Below are 17179 nucleotides of genomic sequence, written 5' to 3'. Positions count from 1 at the left end.
GAACCAAGTCACACGAATCCCGAGGTCGACTAATCGGTGGAAGGGGATGAATATTGAAAACATAAAGGCCATTTTTATTATTTTGGTTTGATTGTTTGTTTATTTGGATTTCAATGGATAGTACTGTTGTTCTTTTATTACTTATGGTTTTGGTGAATTTGACTATAAAACATTAGAGTTGGTTAAATTTGCATTCGAATATGACTATATTTAATTAAATTTGCAGCCATCAGGTTATGAATTACCAGGGGTAATTTGGGGATTGAAGTCCTATTATTTCAGTTTGATGCTCCAATGGTTTCTAGTAATTTACTATTTTGATAGTAGTAGCCAAAGTTGCAGATCAGCAATTGGCAAACTTGCTACATCAATTGAAAAACATGTCACAGGGGTAAAGTGCAGCACTATGAGATGACTTCATGGCTTAGATACATTTGAACTTAAATAAATTAATCTCATGAATCAATTCACTTTTATTGTCAAAATGTTATCTTTGTTTAAGAAAACAATATTTGTTTATCACCATCGAACTTTGATCATTTTTTACTTTTCAAGTGTGTAGGTAAATACTTTTTTAGCACCAGATTAATTTGTGTGAGAACTTCCAGTCCAACTTATAAGCTGCATTTTTATTTCCACTTTCGATATATTATCTATCTCACCACTCGGTTTAAAATTCAAATATTAAAAAAAAACGAAAATATATATAGGTAATGATAATTTTGGAAAACCCAAAAAAAAAAAACAAAAATCACACATTAATTTTAATATATTTTTAAAACAAGTAACTAAATATTGTTAATATATGGGTGGTAACATAACTAACCCTAAAAAAAATCTGACTCTCCTCCTGCATAAATTGCTATTTGCATAATTCATTCTAGTATTCTACAACCACATATTTGCAGAGAATTAAGGATTTGGAGAGATAATAAAGGTATGTTATATTAAATTCTAAACTGTTGTTTGTTTTAAGTAAATCTCTTGTTTGTTTTTCTTGTTGATGTTACGTAGATGGATCCAATGAATGCTAGAAAAAGATCAAGTTATAATGTTTGGACCGACTTTGAGAAGTTATTTGATGAGGACGGAACGCCTAAAGCAAGATGCAAGCATTGTTCTTCAGTTTTCAGGGCAGATGCGAAGAAGAACGGAATAGCTATGTTGATAAGACATCATAAAATATGTCCACTTCGCCCGGGTAATCCAGAGATCAATTAATCGGCGGCTGCGGATGTCTTAAATAACACCTTTGATTGCTTACTTTTTATTGCATTAGTTGGATTGTTTTCTTGTTTCTTTAAGTTCAGTTTTAATGATTTTTAAAGTTTCATTGGTGAATTAGTTTCATTAGTTCATTGATATCCATTAGAAGTTCATTAAGACATTTCATCAAACAGTTGGCGGGCGTACTAAATCGAACAATAAATCAAGCCTATGACGATCAATTAAGCACCAAAATTGTGAAATCACATTGTACTAATCAAGTTTTAAGGAACAATCATGCACCAAATTAACCACACACTTCAAATTTTGCAAAAAATAATGGTCAAGCATGAAGATAAAATAAAAAAAAATTACCTGATAACAGATGTTTGTATGCATAATCATCTGGAGCTTGTAATTGACATGTATCCAGATCTTATTTGCTTCAGTAACACCATAATCAACAGCGCGTAGTGAAGCCAAGAAACGGGTCGGTCTTGATTGCAAAGAACCGAGAGACCGTAGATGGTAAGAACCGATACCCGATTATCCATGTCGGTCATACTTCGGTCTCTAAAATCCTTATATGTCGGTCTTCGGGTCGGTCCGGTCCTCTCACGGGTCGGGTCGGGTTTCTTGCTTTGCACAGCCCTACTAGCTGCAACTAGAAGACTTGGTTGGTAATTTGAAGCAAATAGATTTTTTTTTATTGAAGTTTTTATTATATAAACACAAACCGAGCTACATCTGGATAATGGGTAAGCGAGCAACAAGTTGTGGCGCTATCCTCTTTTGAATCGCAAAGCCTATTATACTAAATAGATGATAATGAGAATTTCATCTTTTTGTTAAACCAAACCGACTGGATTTTTAAAGCTAGAAAATCAAAATTTTAGTTGCAAAGCCGACGAAACACTTATCTAGAATAAGAATTACTGTGAGAATTAGGGCGCTGCCTCGAGTTCGATTGAACATGTTGGGACACTATCGTGATTGCGTGTTCACTTACAGTTGGATAGGTAACAGATAACCATGACTTGAATAGATATATAAACAATGAAGAATCAATCAACCATAACTGGTGGCATGCATAAGGTTTTACTATATACGATGTATGCCTAGAATGCAAAGTGTCGATACTGATAGCCTTAGCCCATACCTAATAATTATAATAGGTTTTAAAAACAAAATGTTTATTTGGGTTTTTTGGGTTGACCTGAAACCTAAAAATCAAACCCACGAATCAACCCTAGAAACCCAAAATTCAAACTCATGAATCAACCCCCGATTACTACGTTTCGGGCTCAAGTTAGTGTTTTTTGTGGTTTGAGTTTTCTCAAGTCGGGTTTCGGTTAAAAGTAACATGCGTACATGTGATGGAAGTGTATTTAAAATGGAGTTAAATAATACAGTAAGAAGAGAAGAAAAACTCAGGTGGACCATGAAGTTAGTAAATCAAGTGGGCTTCCATAAATCAAGAATGTGATGTGGGCCTTGATAAAGCAAAATGTAGTAATGTTAGGTAACTAATCGGGTGTCAGGTAATGTGGGTTTTTAGGACCCGGGTTTGACGTGAAGACCCAAATCGATCAGTTGGTTGGCCAATAATTCAATTGCAGGCTCCAAAAGGTAAGTGATAAGCTCAATTCGTACCATCTTTCGTTAATTTGAAGTACAACTCTTCAATATTGGATATTATGATCATGTGACCTAGATACTTGATTTATTTTGTGCAAAATTGAAACACTTTTTGTCCAGAAAACTTGCAAAGTTAGATTTTATTGATGATTCTTGTATAAATTATGATTATGATGTTCAATTGAAGCAAATTTGGCAACCTCATAGTGTATTTAATATATTCACGCCAAGTGTTCGATGATATGCCTGTGTGAAACTTGCATTATTTAATGAAGCAAACTAGTACATATCAAAATGTATTAGGACTTCAACTTTTTAAGCATTTGACCTTTCTTTTGCCTTTGGCTATCGTACTTATTTAGCTTATTAGTTCTTGATTTAAGTATCATGATTGGTGTTTAATAGCATAATTAATATGAGACTCCTAGGTTCAAACTTCATTTAGCTAATTCTGTTTTGGATGTTGTTGGGTTCGGTTCTTTTCGGTTTGCAGTGCAATTATCCCGGGACCGACCTGATAATGGAGTGTCGGGTAGAGATCACGTTTTTCTTGTCTGGTCATATGGGTAAAAGTGGGTATACCTGAATTCTGCTCACCCTTACCACAGTAGAGGAAAAAGAAAGGAAACAATTCTCGTGGCTTGGACGAAACCAGGAATGTTTCTGTTGATGTTTCTTGATTTCCGTTGTAGAAAATAAGTGGTGGATTTTTAGTTCGTATTTTTCTTATGAAGAATACGATAGTGACAGTATCTAGTTTCTTTGTTATTATGTTTGGCTAATTTTCTAGTAATCAAACCTAGGTTTGGGGTTTAGATAAGTGTATTTAACCGAGTTTTAACCTTTAGTTGAACGTATCTCGTTTGTAATTCTTGACTTTGTTTTGGTTATAAATATTTTATGCATTGTTTTGAGTTTTGAAGAGTGCTAGAGTTAGATTTTTTTTAATTCAATCTGTTGGATTTCGATTATGAGGTAAATAGGTAATCATCCAGCTTGTGTTTTAACTGAGTAACTGGTTGTTCAAACCTTTAGGTCAACACGGCCTGAATTCGTGTCTGGTTTGTCCTTTGAATTCTTGGAACAAATGTGGTTATCAATCTTGGTTATACTTCTAGCTTCTAAAGCTGAAACTTAGGGGTGATCGTCTTTTTATATTCTTGTTTACCACTTAATTAATTTCAGTTTTTCGTTAGTTTTATTAATTAATCAGTTCCATGGCGTTTCGTTTCGACTTCTCCAAATGTTGCGCGAAGAACCAACGAGCGGCCACTGTGTCGCATTGTCGAGACTGCGCCGAATACCGGTGGGAGATTTAAATGATGACCGCCTTGGAGAAATCGCAACTTGAGGACGAGCTGTTTGTTAAGAGTAGGGCAGTTGATAGTTGATGCTACCAGCATTCTGAACCAGATGGGCTAGACAACAAGCCCATACCAGAAAGCCCGTTAATTATTAGTTTAATTATGCATTAGTTGTTTAGTGGCATACTAGTTTCCTTAAAATAAGGCTAGTGACTGTTAGTGGTTTACTCCTAAGTTTGCATATTTATATTCCATGTATTTGCATTGAAGTTTAATGAAAAATATGAAGAAAATGGTAACTAGTATGCCACTAAACAACTAATTATTAGTTTAATTATGCATTAGTTGTTTAGTGGCATACTAGTTTCCTTAAAATAAGGCTAGTGACTGTTAGTGGTTTACTCCTAAGTTTGCATATTTATATTCCATGTATTTGCATTGAAGTTTAATGAAAAATATGAAGAAAATGGTCTCACATATTGTCTTTAATCTGATTATTCTTGGAGTCTAACCTGTCCAAAGTGTAATATCTAAGGAGATTGGTTCATCTCTTATCGAACCTATCAGACACGCTTAGGTAAATAAGTTAGCCTATTAATTTAATTCATATGTTACTACATTTTAAGGCCCAAATCCGGCTAAAGACTAAAGAGTGAATATTTTCAAAAGGAATTTTGTTGAACAAAGAATCATTTAATTATGGGAATTTGGGAGGAAAAGAAGAAGCATGAAGATTGGTCGCGTGGGAAAATCAAAAAGCAAAACAAGTATTTGAGTAGGCAAGGCATGGTCGTTAAAAGATGTGTCACTCTTACAGCTTTTTCTCCCGCGATACTTAATAATAATAATAATCCTAAATATAACTTATGATAAATTATATACTTTTCAAGATGCAGTAAGATTTAATCCTAATTTTATATATGACCAAAACTATCATAAACTTTCTCTTTACCGGTTTTCCCCCACGTTTACCCCAAAAGCACAAACACCCCCTTCAAAGTTCCACTTGCTCTGATTAATTACCCAAAAAACATAAACACCCTTTCAGATATTGTTGAGTTAAATACAGGCAAACCAATCTCATCCCACCTACAAAAACATACACAGTACCTCGTATATATGACAACACAACACATCTTACCTTGTAAGTAACACTATGGATACCATGTTCACCCTTCCATACCATCATCAATCATTCACCTCCACCATCACTAGCTCCGGCAGCTCTAGATCCTCCACTGACCACCACCACCAACAACAACAACCACCACCACAAGAATGCTTCTTCATGGAAGAAGATGACCTCTCTTCTTCTTCATCAATCCAACACTACTACTCTGATCCTAACCAATTACAACCACCACATTTACACCAACAGTTTTCCACCCCGGCGTCTAAATCGCATGGCTTTTCTTGTTCTGAATCCAATAATAATATTAACTATGTACCACAAGATATCGCTATGGAGTTCTCTAGTTCTCTCTCATCAACTGGTTGGGCACATGAGCTGTTATTAGAAGCGGCACGTGCCACCGCGGATAGTAACAGTTCCCACCTTCAGCAACTAATGTGGATGCTCAACGAGCTTAGTTCGCCTTACGGTGACATCGACGAGAAGCTTTCGTACTATTTTCTCCAAGCGTTTCACTGTCGCATGACGAACTCTGGCGACTCAAGCTACCGGACTCTATCATCAGTCTCTGAGAGAAAATGCAGCTTTGAAACAACTAGAAACTTGGTCCTCAAGTTTCAAGAGGTCAGCCCTTGGACGACATTCGGGCACGTGGCGTGTAATGCCGCCATCATGGAAGCCTTTGAAGGTGAAACGAAACTACACATAGTTGATATCAGCAACACGTACTGCACGCAATGGCCGACATTGCTCGAAGCCATTGCTACCCGTACAGACGAAACACCTCATCTTCGTCTCACTGTTATCCTCACCGGTAAGTCTGATGACAGCTACAAAGGAATGGAATCGTTAATGCAAGAAATCGGGAGTCGTATGGGGAAATTTGCAAGGTTAATGGGTGTACCGTTTAAGTTCAATGTAGTACACCATACGGGCGATCTAACGTATTTGGATTTAGGAAAATTGGACATTCAGTCTGATGAGTGTTTAGCAATAAACTTGAATGGTACATTACGGTCAGTTAGTACCGACCGTAGGAATCATTTAATTTCAATGTTTCGTAGAACAAACCCTAAAATTTTAACGATTGTCGAAGAAGAAGCCGACTTGGATGTCGGACCTAATGGAATCGAATTTTTGAGAGGGTTTCAAGAATGTTTAAGATGGTTTCGAGTTTACTTCGAGGCTTTGAACGATAGTTTTTCTAAAACGAGTAACGAGAGGTTGATGTTGGAGCGGGAGGCGGGTCGGGCCGTGATGGACCTTGTTGCAAGGCGGCCCGAATATTCGGTAGAGAGGCGGGAGACGGCGGTGAGGTGGTGGAGTAGGCTTCGTTCAAGCGGGTTTGAGTGTGTTTCGCTTAGCGAAGAAGGTTGTGATGATGTGAGGGCGCTGCTGAGGAGGTATAAGGAAGGGTGGTCGATGTCGCCGTCGGAAATGGGTGCCGGAATATTCTTGATGCGGAAGGAGACGCCGGTGGTGTGGGCTAGTGCATGGAAACCTGTATGAGTTGGTAGCACGTGCATGGGATGATGAGGTTAAAGGGTTTGATAAATGTTGATTTAACCTTGTTTAGAATTTTTATTTTTATTTTTATTTAGTTAACAAAAATTTATGGCAAACTTTTTTATTACATGAATCATGTTATTCTTATCGCTGTTTCTACATAGCTATTTTTATAAATTAATTGTGTCAACCAATAAATAGAATGAACTTTAAAAGGAGTCATGGGCCATTCAGATTATCTTTATGTGTCAAGTCTGAAAAGTAAGGTCGGCCATGGCCCATAGGCCTCCTTTTGAAGATTCCGTTGTAAGTGGGCTCTATAGAGTATAGACTAAGCAAAATTAGTTATTGAATTAATAAATCAACTTTACACAACCAAAACACTATTGTAGATATACTCACAGTCTCACACTAAGTGTTTGAGAATTGAGCCATGTTATTTTACATAAGTAACATATTTAAGTCTTAACATTAACGTACATTATAATCTATTAATTTATGAAAATAACTAGTTTTTCTGTTCGACAAAAATACGAAGTATTTATTTAATTTACTCGGAATAATAAGAAAGATAGTGTACCCCTTCCACTAACGTTGAGGTTATCATTAAAGCCATCTTATGTGTCTCCTTGTCCGAAAGTCACCTCAAGAACAAAAACACCAATTCCACCACTTTTCAAAATAATGCATACATATTTGATATATGGGAACCTATATTTGTTTAGCAAGTAGTCAGCTTGATTCGTTGAATCATGAAAGAACATTTAAGTTTGAATTTGCCCCTAAACCGAAGATTCGCCACCAACTCACCATTTACCAAATAAACAAAACTTTACTAAAATGCAGTTGTGTTTGTTTTTTAAACAAAATGAGAACTGAAGCAAATTAAACCCACTTGCAGGGGTTGTGATTTGTGTAGGGGTTTATGGAGAGCATATGCCCATTGCAGCGATAGTGGTTTGTTGTTGGAGGGAGGTGGCCTGATAACACTAACATTCGGTTGAGAATTGTTTGAATACTAAATGAACACGGTCTAATAGTTGATTTGGGGAAATTACGCATATCAAATATAATGAGGATACCCAAAATGGATTTTTTGTTAGCAAATTGGATGCAAGTAAGCGAATGCATTTGGTTCAAAGTATAAATGAACATTATACATTCTATATATATTTGTCGAGAAGTTTACTAAGTGACCGGATTTAGTCATGAGTCTTGTAAGATGAACTTTACATTCAGACAATTTTAATTTTCTAACAAATTTACTTACATCAAAATCCGAATATTTACTAGCTCATAATGCTCCTTGATAACGCTAGGAGTGTTATCGAGGCTAATCGTTGAAGATTTAATCCGCCCTAGCTTAACTTACAAGAGCTCGAGTTTGCTCTTGAGTAAGTTTCAACCCTGGGTTGACTCGTTTATTAAATTAACCCCAACTTAAACTTGTGCTCGTTAAACTCAACTCCATTCATGTTTTAGTTATTCGAGCCGTTCAACTCATTACACCCTAATAAACTTTCTTGCGGGTCTCAAACTCCATGTTTTAAGGACCTTATCTAGACTAGAGTTGACAATTTAGACACGTGCACGAATACACGACACGAACCTATACGAATTTAACATGTATTGGTTTGGTCTTAATATGTTTCGTGTACTACACAGGTAGACATGAATCGACTTGCTAATATTCGAGTCTAAACAGGTAAAACACCCGTTAACCTGTTAGTACCTGATTAGATTTCTTTTATAACTAAAAATATATTAAAAAAAATGCAATATGTTATATTATATACCTAAATACTATCCTTAAATAATATATTGATCCGGACTCAAGAAGCATCCACCATCCAGACTCCACAAACAATAGTGACACACATCATATCTCTAGTAGTCTCCCTCCGGCCTCTGATCCTCCGGTCTTCCTCTTCACGGCCACATCTCCGATTCTCCAGTTGTAGCGGTACTAGCCACTAACTTTTGTTTCATTATGTATTAAAACAATTCTTATCATGTATACTTGGTATTATAATAGGTTTATGGTTGTGTTTATGTAACATATACACAATATGTTTTCATGTTATGTACAAATATACATATTTCATGTATGTGTTATCATGTATATGTCAGATATAATTTAGACTTCTAGTTAAATGAATTTGATATAAAATTTACACCTAAATTAGCACCTTAAGTCAAACAACAGGGTGTAAAACTGGTATTAAACAAAACACAAGGTCAGCTTAAGCACCAACACCATAAACCACCACCATCATCTTCTTCAGATAATCAGATCCAAAACCCTAAATCACCCACCCAAAACCATGGCAAGACTCACCTCCAAAACCCTACCAATTCTCCGATCACTCTCCCATTTCCAATCCCATTTCTGCACGGCCACCGAAACCCACCCGGCAAAACTCGAACGGATCGCCGACGAGATTCTGAGCCTCACAAAGCTCGAGAGAAACGACTACGCAATCCTCTTACGTTACAAAATGGGCTTCAACAACTACGGCCCATCAGTCACCGGCCTCGGCCCATCACTTGGCGGCGGCGGCGGCACTGGAGCTGCGGCTGCGGAAACGAAGGCGGAGGAGAAGGTGATATTTGATGTTAAATTAGAGAAGTTTGACGCGCCGGCGAAGATTAAGATTATTAAGGAAGTTAGAGCGTTTACGAGTTTAGGGTTGAAGGAAGCTAAGGATTTGGTGGACAAGGCCCCGGTTGTCGTGAAGAAGGGGATCACGAAAGACGAGGCCGAAGCGATTGTTGCCAAGCTTAAGGAGTTAGGGGCTACGGTTTCTATGGAATGAATCATCGTTGTACTGGTACGGGTACGGGTACGCCAATGTTATAATTAATAAGTTTTGGAATTATAATTGAAATTGGTTTTAGATTGCCAGAAGCATTGCGTTTTTACTGATCGGTATTTGTTTTTGTATGCTTGTAACTGATGAAATGCTGTAGAGATTTCGAGCTTCGGTTGTTCTGATATAAAAAAACACATCTAGATAGCATTTTTTGTTCATTTTGTTAGACGAATGAATATGAAGAATTGTCTCGTTCGTTTATGTTTTTTGTCTACCTTTATTAGTTTACGTTCGTGCATATATTTATGTAATATGCGTTTAGGTTCATAACCATTTAGTCCAGTTTTATTTTTAAAAATGAAATCACTCATTACAGTATAGTTGTTTGTATTTACTTTTGATTGGAGTTCGCTTAATTATGTGTTAGCTCAACCATGTTTATTCATTTTGTTCAAGCGAACACAAACAACAAATCTCCTTTCGTTTAGATGTTCGTTTTCAATCATTTGTTAAGTTAAAGTTAAATGAATATACATGAACATGCCTTGTTCGGGTCATTTACATGACTAAAAGAGCCCTTTCAGGCTTTCAGCTTTTGCTTCTATTTCTGCAACAGCATGTATGCTTTGCTCTTTTCCGTTGCACAACATGCAAACTTGTAGATATGTTGTGTCGTCGGTGGTGCTCTTCTTTTAAATAAGTTTATAACATGGCACAACAATACAACATCACTTGTGTGATTATTGATTGTATAGAATTTTAAATACTTGGGTCACCGTTATTATCAAAACTCCACTGATACGTGTTGATCTTATAAGTTAAAAATCAATCTTTTTGCGCAAATGAAAGGAAGCAAGATATGCTAGGGCATGTTTGCATCGAGTTTTAATCTTCATGTTGTTACTGGTACACCAATATTATAATCAGTTAGTTTTAAGGAATCGCAATTGAAATTGATTTAAAGATTGCCATTACGATTGATGTTCGTTCTTGCATTGCTTTTTGTTTGCTAGATGTTAAATATCACATTTTAACCAATCAACTTTTCTTCCTGCTGGTTATTAAAAGGGTCAAGTTTTTTGTGCTTTGTATCCTTGTAACTAATGAATTGAAGTTTGTACTCGATGAATAAATGTAGAGATTTCATTGTCACGGTGGCTACATTGCAAATACTTGGGCTAATTTTGCATCAGCTTATGCAGCCTCTTCTTTCCTGCTGATGTTTCAGCTTCTTCTGCAACTGCGTTGACAGTCATGGCTTTACTTCTAGAAGCAATGGGAATGGATTATGAGACCATGTGTAGTGGTAACTTTCCACCATGCGGCATTATGCGACACGTGACATATCAATCAATCAATCATGCCCAGTAAAATCCCACCGACAGCAAATCTATAAGTAGGGTCTGGGGAGGGTGGGATGTAGGCACACCGTACCTCTATCCAAAGGAATAGAGAGGTGGCTTCCAGAGAAACCCTCGGCTCTAAGTACATATGAATGAAGCAAAATAAAGGAAATCAAAGTTTAACAGTTATATAAAAACTACTACTAATTATAATAATATTAATAATAAGATCACAGTTTAACAGCTATATAAAAGCTAATAATAATTATAATAATTATAATAATAATAATATATGTAAGGGAAATACCATTATGGTATGTGATCTAAATAAGTTAAGTCTAAGCCCTAAGGTATTCAATTCTCTCTAAAAATCCTTAACTTTAATTCTACTTCTCCACGAATTCCTATCCTCAACCATGTCCTCGGAGAGGTTTAGGTCTATCAAATCATGCCTAATCCTCTCATCCCAAGTCAATTTCGGTCGTCCTCTACCCCTCCTCCCCTCTATAGTAATGTTTTCTACGGATCTAACAGGATTCGTCGTCTGTCTTCTCTTTACATGTCCAAACCATCTCAATCTCCACTCTCTTATCTTGTCTGCTATGTTCGCCACCCATAATCTCTCGCGAAACACACCGTTTCTTATTCGGTCTAGCCTTGTGTGCCCACACATCCAACGTAGCATTCTCATTTCTGCTACCTCCATCTTCCGCACTTGTGCCTTCTTGATGGCCCAACAATCTATTCTATATAGCATTGCAGGTCTAACTGCCACCCTATAGAATTTTCCCTTTAGTTTAGTCGGGAAACTCTTGTCGCACAATATACATGTGGCTGCTTTCCATCTACACCATCTTACCTGAACTCGGTGGATCACATCACTGTCTAATTCCCCATCGCTCTGTACAAATGATCCTAAATACTTGAACTTCGTTACCTGCGGGACCACCTGCCCTTCAATTGTGATCTGTGCGTCTTCATTGTCGTTTATCCCACCAAAATCACAGTGGAGGTACTCCGTCTTAGATCGGCTAATCTTTAAACCTTTTGTCTCTAAGGTTGTTCGCCACTCCTCAAACCTCATGTTTAGATCTTGTTTTTTCTCAGCAAGTAACACAATATCGTCTGCGAACATCATGCACCACGGGAGAGTCCCCTGAATCGACTTTGACAACTCATCCAAGACTACTGCAAAAAGAAACGGGCTCAACGCTGACCCCTGGTGAAGACCTACCTCTACAGGAAAGAAATCAGTATCCCCCACTGGCGCACAGACACTTGTTTCACTCCTGGTATACATATCCATAATTATCTCTATGTATTTCCTGGGCACTCTTCTACCCTCCAAGCACTCCCAGAGCACCTGTCGTGGCACACTGTCGTAGGCCTTTTCTAGGTCAATAAACACCATATGTAGATCACGCTTCTTCTCCCTATACTTTTCCATTAATCTTCTTATAAGGTGTATTGCCTCTGTGGTGGAACGCCCCGGCATGAAGCCAAATTGGTTGACCGTAACCTGAGTTTCTCGTCTAAGTCTAACCTCAATCACTCTTTCCCATAGCTTCATAGTATGACTTAGTAGTTTGATTCCTCGGTAGTTACCACAACATTGGACGTCTCCTTTGTTCTTATAGATAGGAACTACAACGCTGCTCCTCCACTGGTCTGGCATCTTACCTGATTTGAGAATACTATTGAACAGAGTAGTTAACCACATGACTCCTTCCTCCCCCAGACACTTCCACACCTCGATGGGTATGTTGTCTGGGCCAACCGCCTTAGACCTTCCCATCCTCCTAAGTGCATCCTTCACCTCTTCTCGTGTGATCCGTCGGCAGTAGCAGTTATTCGATTGTTGTCGTTGAAAGTTTGTGTTGTCATGTTCTTCTTGGTAAGCTCTCCCATTGTTAAAAAGATTGTGGAAGTAGGTTTGCCATCTTAGCTTGATGTCCTGCTCCTTGACCAGTACATGCCCATCTGTATCCTTTATGAACTTCACCGGTCCTAGATCTTGCCTTCTACGCTCCCTGGCTTTGGCAATCTTAAACATAGCATGTTCCCCCTCTTTTGTTTCTAGACTTTCATACATCCGTTTAAAGGCCGCCTTCTTTGCTTCCGCCACTACCTTCTTCGCCTCTATCTTGGCCGTTTTGTAGTTGTCCCTCAATTTCACTCGATCCTCCTCATTCGTGCACCTCATTAGCTCCCTAAAACATCCTTGTTTGTCCCTTATCTTGTCTTGCACTGCGTCATTCCACCACCAAGACTCCTTATGCCCACTTGTCTTTCTTGTTGTGACCCCGAGAGTCTCCTTTGCTACTTGAATGATCTTTGTCTCCATAGCTTCCCATATATGCGTTGAGTCCCCATTTAGTCGAGCCCGCGTATGCAGTAAGAGTTTATCCTTAAACAGTAGGAGATTTTCGTCCTTCAAATTTCCCCATCGAATTCTCGGTGTACCTTTCTTCTCTCGAACAGTCAGCTTATTTCTGAAGGTTATATCTGTCACTAGTAGTCGATGTTGAGTCACAACTGCCTCCCCAGGTATGACTTTGCAGTCCTTCCACCAACGTCGGTCTCCTTGCCTCATCAAAAGGTAGTCAATTTGCGTGTGGCGTCCGCCACTGCTAAAAGTGATTAAATGGGAATCTTGTTTCCTAAAATAAGAATTTATGATACCTAGGTCATGTGCCACCGCAAACTCTAGAAGATCTGTTCCGGTCTCATTCCTATCACCAAAACCGAAACCCCCATGTACGGCTTGAAAACCATCGTTAGGCTTACCAATGTGTCCATTAAAATCACCTCCTATGCAAATCCTCTCCCCCCTAGGTATGCCCCCTACCACTGCGTCTAGGCAATCCCAAAATTCTCTCTTTTCCTGATCCCCTAGGCCTACATGAGGCGCGTAGGCGGAGACTACTGCCACTACTTCCTCTCCTAGTACTAATTTCAACACCATAATCATGTCATTATGTCTTATCACCCACCACACTAGTGTGTATTTCCCTAGCCACTAGAAACCCCACTCCATTCCTAGCTCCATCAGACCCCGAGTACCACAACTTATACCCATTACACTCAGCCCCTCTATGTCCTTTCCACTTAGTCTCCTGGAGGCATGCTATCTGAACCCTACGTCTTTTAAGCACATCTACCAATTCTAGCAACTTACCATTTAATGTTCCTACATTCCAAGAAGCCAAACGCAATATACGCTCCCTATCTTTACTCTTTCCTACACCCCTCATTTCAGGACATGGTCTCAAGTAATAGTCATGGTTCCTACGCTCTATGGTTGCAACTAATCACACAAACACAAGCAATAGAACACCAAATCAATAATAATAATAATAGTAACAAAAACTAATAATAATAATAATAGTGTGTAGCAATAACAATAATAGTCAAGAGATCTTAAAATGAAAATAACTCCAAAGATCCGGATCACGTATGTTCTAATGATAATAATAATAATAATACTAATAATAATAATAATAGTGAGAAAGGAACGAGTATACCGTGAAGATGATGCAGCCAGGTTACAAGAAGCTCACTCTTTTGCTTCAGCGTCGTGGCGGCAGCTTGTGTTAATGCGGAATAAGAAGAGCAGCCAGCAGCTTGCGAAAGGCCGGCAGCGTGAGAACGGTGTGTTGAATAAGCAGAGCAGCCAGCAGCGTCGTGTGGTAAAAATAGAAGATGATGCAGCGGTGGACGTAAGTGCAGCAGATACCTACGGTGGTTGGCGGCGGAGCTCCGGCACAAATCACCTCGGTAACGAGTATAGCCTTACGAATCGAAGATCTGTAGTTCAATTGAAGCTAAAGAAGCTGAATAAACGTGAAACTGAAAACCCTAGGTAATACGATTGAGGCGAAAAGAGGGATCTGAAACTGAAAACCCTAGGTAATTCTTGCTGATACTGAAAACCCTAGGTAATTCTTGCTGATGAATACGAATCGCCGGAAAAGTAATTCTTGCTGATACTGAAGGAACCAAAACCCAAACCCGACCCGGAAACGGGGTCGCCGGAAAAGTAAAGGCGGCGGTGGTGGTTGCGTGTCTGTGTGATGCGACACGTGACATACGTGCCATAAATGAGACATTATACAAAAAGTGGTATAAATATTTGATTGGTTGGAGTTATATAGCTCAAGTGTAGTGGTCTTTTGCAAAGTTGTAATCTATAAACATTAGTTTGGTTACTCGTTTTGCATTTAGCTGCTATATCACTCGTAAGTCTCTCATAACGTTGATTAAAAGACTTGGAACAAATTTAAAACACTTTATGCAAGTAAAACGAATCACTATGTGACACTTTATAGACAAAACTATATAAGATGTGTTTGACGTTAAGAAGGTATAAATCAATTGAACATTTAGTACTACAGGTGTTAATCGGGTCAACCGGAAACAAGATGTGTTTGGCGTTAAGAAGTTATAAATCAATTGAACATTTAGTAGTTAGTACCACTAAATCCTTTTCATATTACGACTACCAAATTATTTTTTATGTAGTCCAAACTCCTAAATGGTCTCAACTCTCACGTGAGGAAGGATTACTGAGTTTAGTTCATAAGACTTCACTATCATCCTTGGTTATTAGCAAGTTGGGCCTGTCTAACCCACAAGTCGTTCTGAAAAATAAAAAAAAATGAAAAAAAAAAGAATCAAACCTTAATTCTTTCGTTGAGAGTCGAACTTAAGACCTCCCGCTTACTAAACGGGTGCTCTAACCAACTGAACTACGAGAGCTCTATGATCTTGACTTTTTTGTAATTAATATATATAAAAGTTGATACTTGACAGTGAGTAGTCTATTGGGCCTTGGCCCTTGGGTGCCTGACAGTACTATAGTTATTAACATATTACTGAACGATGATGAACATTTGGACCATAACTGGATTGGACCACTTGACTGTCATCTCGGCCCAACATCATTTATAAGCATTCATCAAGGATACCTAATTACCTATTCCATTCAAATCCAAAACATGAATCAATGATGCGACTCTTTTAACACAAATTGAAATACGAAACCGTGATAAACGTTTTGAGAACCATGCCATCGGTTTTAAAAACTCTATTCTTATCTTTATAACTTCAACATTTAAATACCTAAAAGTAAATGTCATTAATATTATAGTCTACTTTTGTTTATTAGAGCCATCTATACATACTATTAAAGCAAGGAGCAATTTCCACATGTCATCATTCTAGGATGTCCATATAGGATGCCACATCAACTCCATGTCACTCATTTCCTTTCTTAAGCATGCCAAATCAGCAATTAAACCATATTTAACCCATTAACCCATTTAAGTTTATTTTCTCGCGGGTCTTGGATATCCATTCAACCCACTAACCTATATTTAAATCATAACATTTCTTAACTTTTTACCATATTTAACATTTTCTCTCTTTCACCTATTAATATATTCCGGCGAATATCATTCAACATTTGTATCAATTTTCCGGTAAGTTTGTATTTTATAAAAAACTTCCTACTGTTTATCTATTTTTTCCGGCAATCTTTTTTTTCCGGTTATTGTTTCTGCTAACTTTTTTATGTTTATTCTCATTGTTAACTGATTTTATTAAAATCAGTTTAGGTTGTAAATCATAAATGGCCATGAAGGTGATATGTGGATGTTTTACGTTTTTCCGGTAAGTATTTCCGGCAAGATTTTCCATTAAATTTTTTCCGGCTATGTTTTATACCTATAACAATGGTTATTTTACATTATTTCAGGTTATTTACCCGTTTAATTTGCTGAGGATTTCATTTTAGTTTGTTAATCAAAATCTTATATTTCATTGTTACGTTTTTCCGGTAAGTTTTTTCGGTAACATTTTCCGTATATCAATATTAATATTCTTTTTTATTATTTCAGGTAACATTTTCCGGTGAGTGTCACAGCTTATACAATCTTTTTTCCGGTAACATCTTTAAATTTCGTTTTTCCGTTAACACTTTTAAAATTTTTCTGTTATTAGTTATAATTAAAATAATCCATAATATCAATATTAATATTCTTTTTTATTATTTCATGTAACTGCCGACTCATATAATTTAATTTCACGAAATGATTACGAGTTTATAGTATGCATAGATTTTAATTTTAATGTTGATGTATATTTTATTTTGTTAATTTGTTAATATTCATGTATATTATTTATTGTATTTACAAAAAATAAAATACCATTGTATATCGGAGATCCGAGATAAGTTTG

General features: G+C 37.4%; 2 pseudogenes; both read left to right on the top strand.

Moving 5' to 3' along the window:
• Positions 1-4485: 4485 nt before the first annotated feature.
• LOC143548859 (protein SHORT-ROOT pseudogene) lies at positions 4486-6877 on the top strand (annotated as a pseudogene).
• Positions 6878-9087: 2210 nt separating this feature from the next.
• Positions 9088-9787, top strand: LOC143548858 (uncharacterized; annotated as a pseudogene).
• The last annotated feature ends 7392 nt before the right edge of the window (positions 9788-17179 follow it).

Source organism: Bidens hawaiensis, unplaced genomic scaffold, assembly GCF_021521415.1.
Source record: "Bidens hawaiensis isolate Kalapana, Puna unplaced genomic scaffold, B.hawaiensis_p1.1 tig00015291_1, whole genome shotgun sequence".
Classification (NCBI taxonomy): domain Eukaryota; kingdom Viridiplantae; phylum Streptophyta; class Magnoliopsida; order Asterales; family Asteraceae; genus Bidens; species Bidens hawaiensis.
Note: the sequence above shows the minus strand (reverse complement) of the source record. Positions and strands in the feature narration are given on the sequence as shown.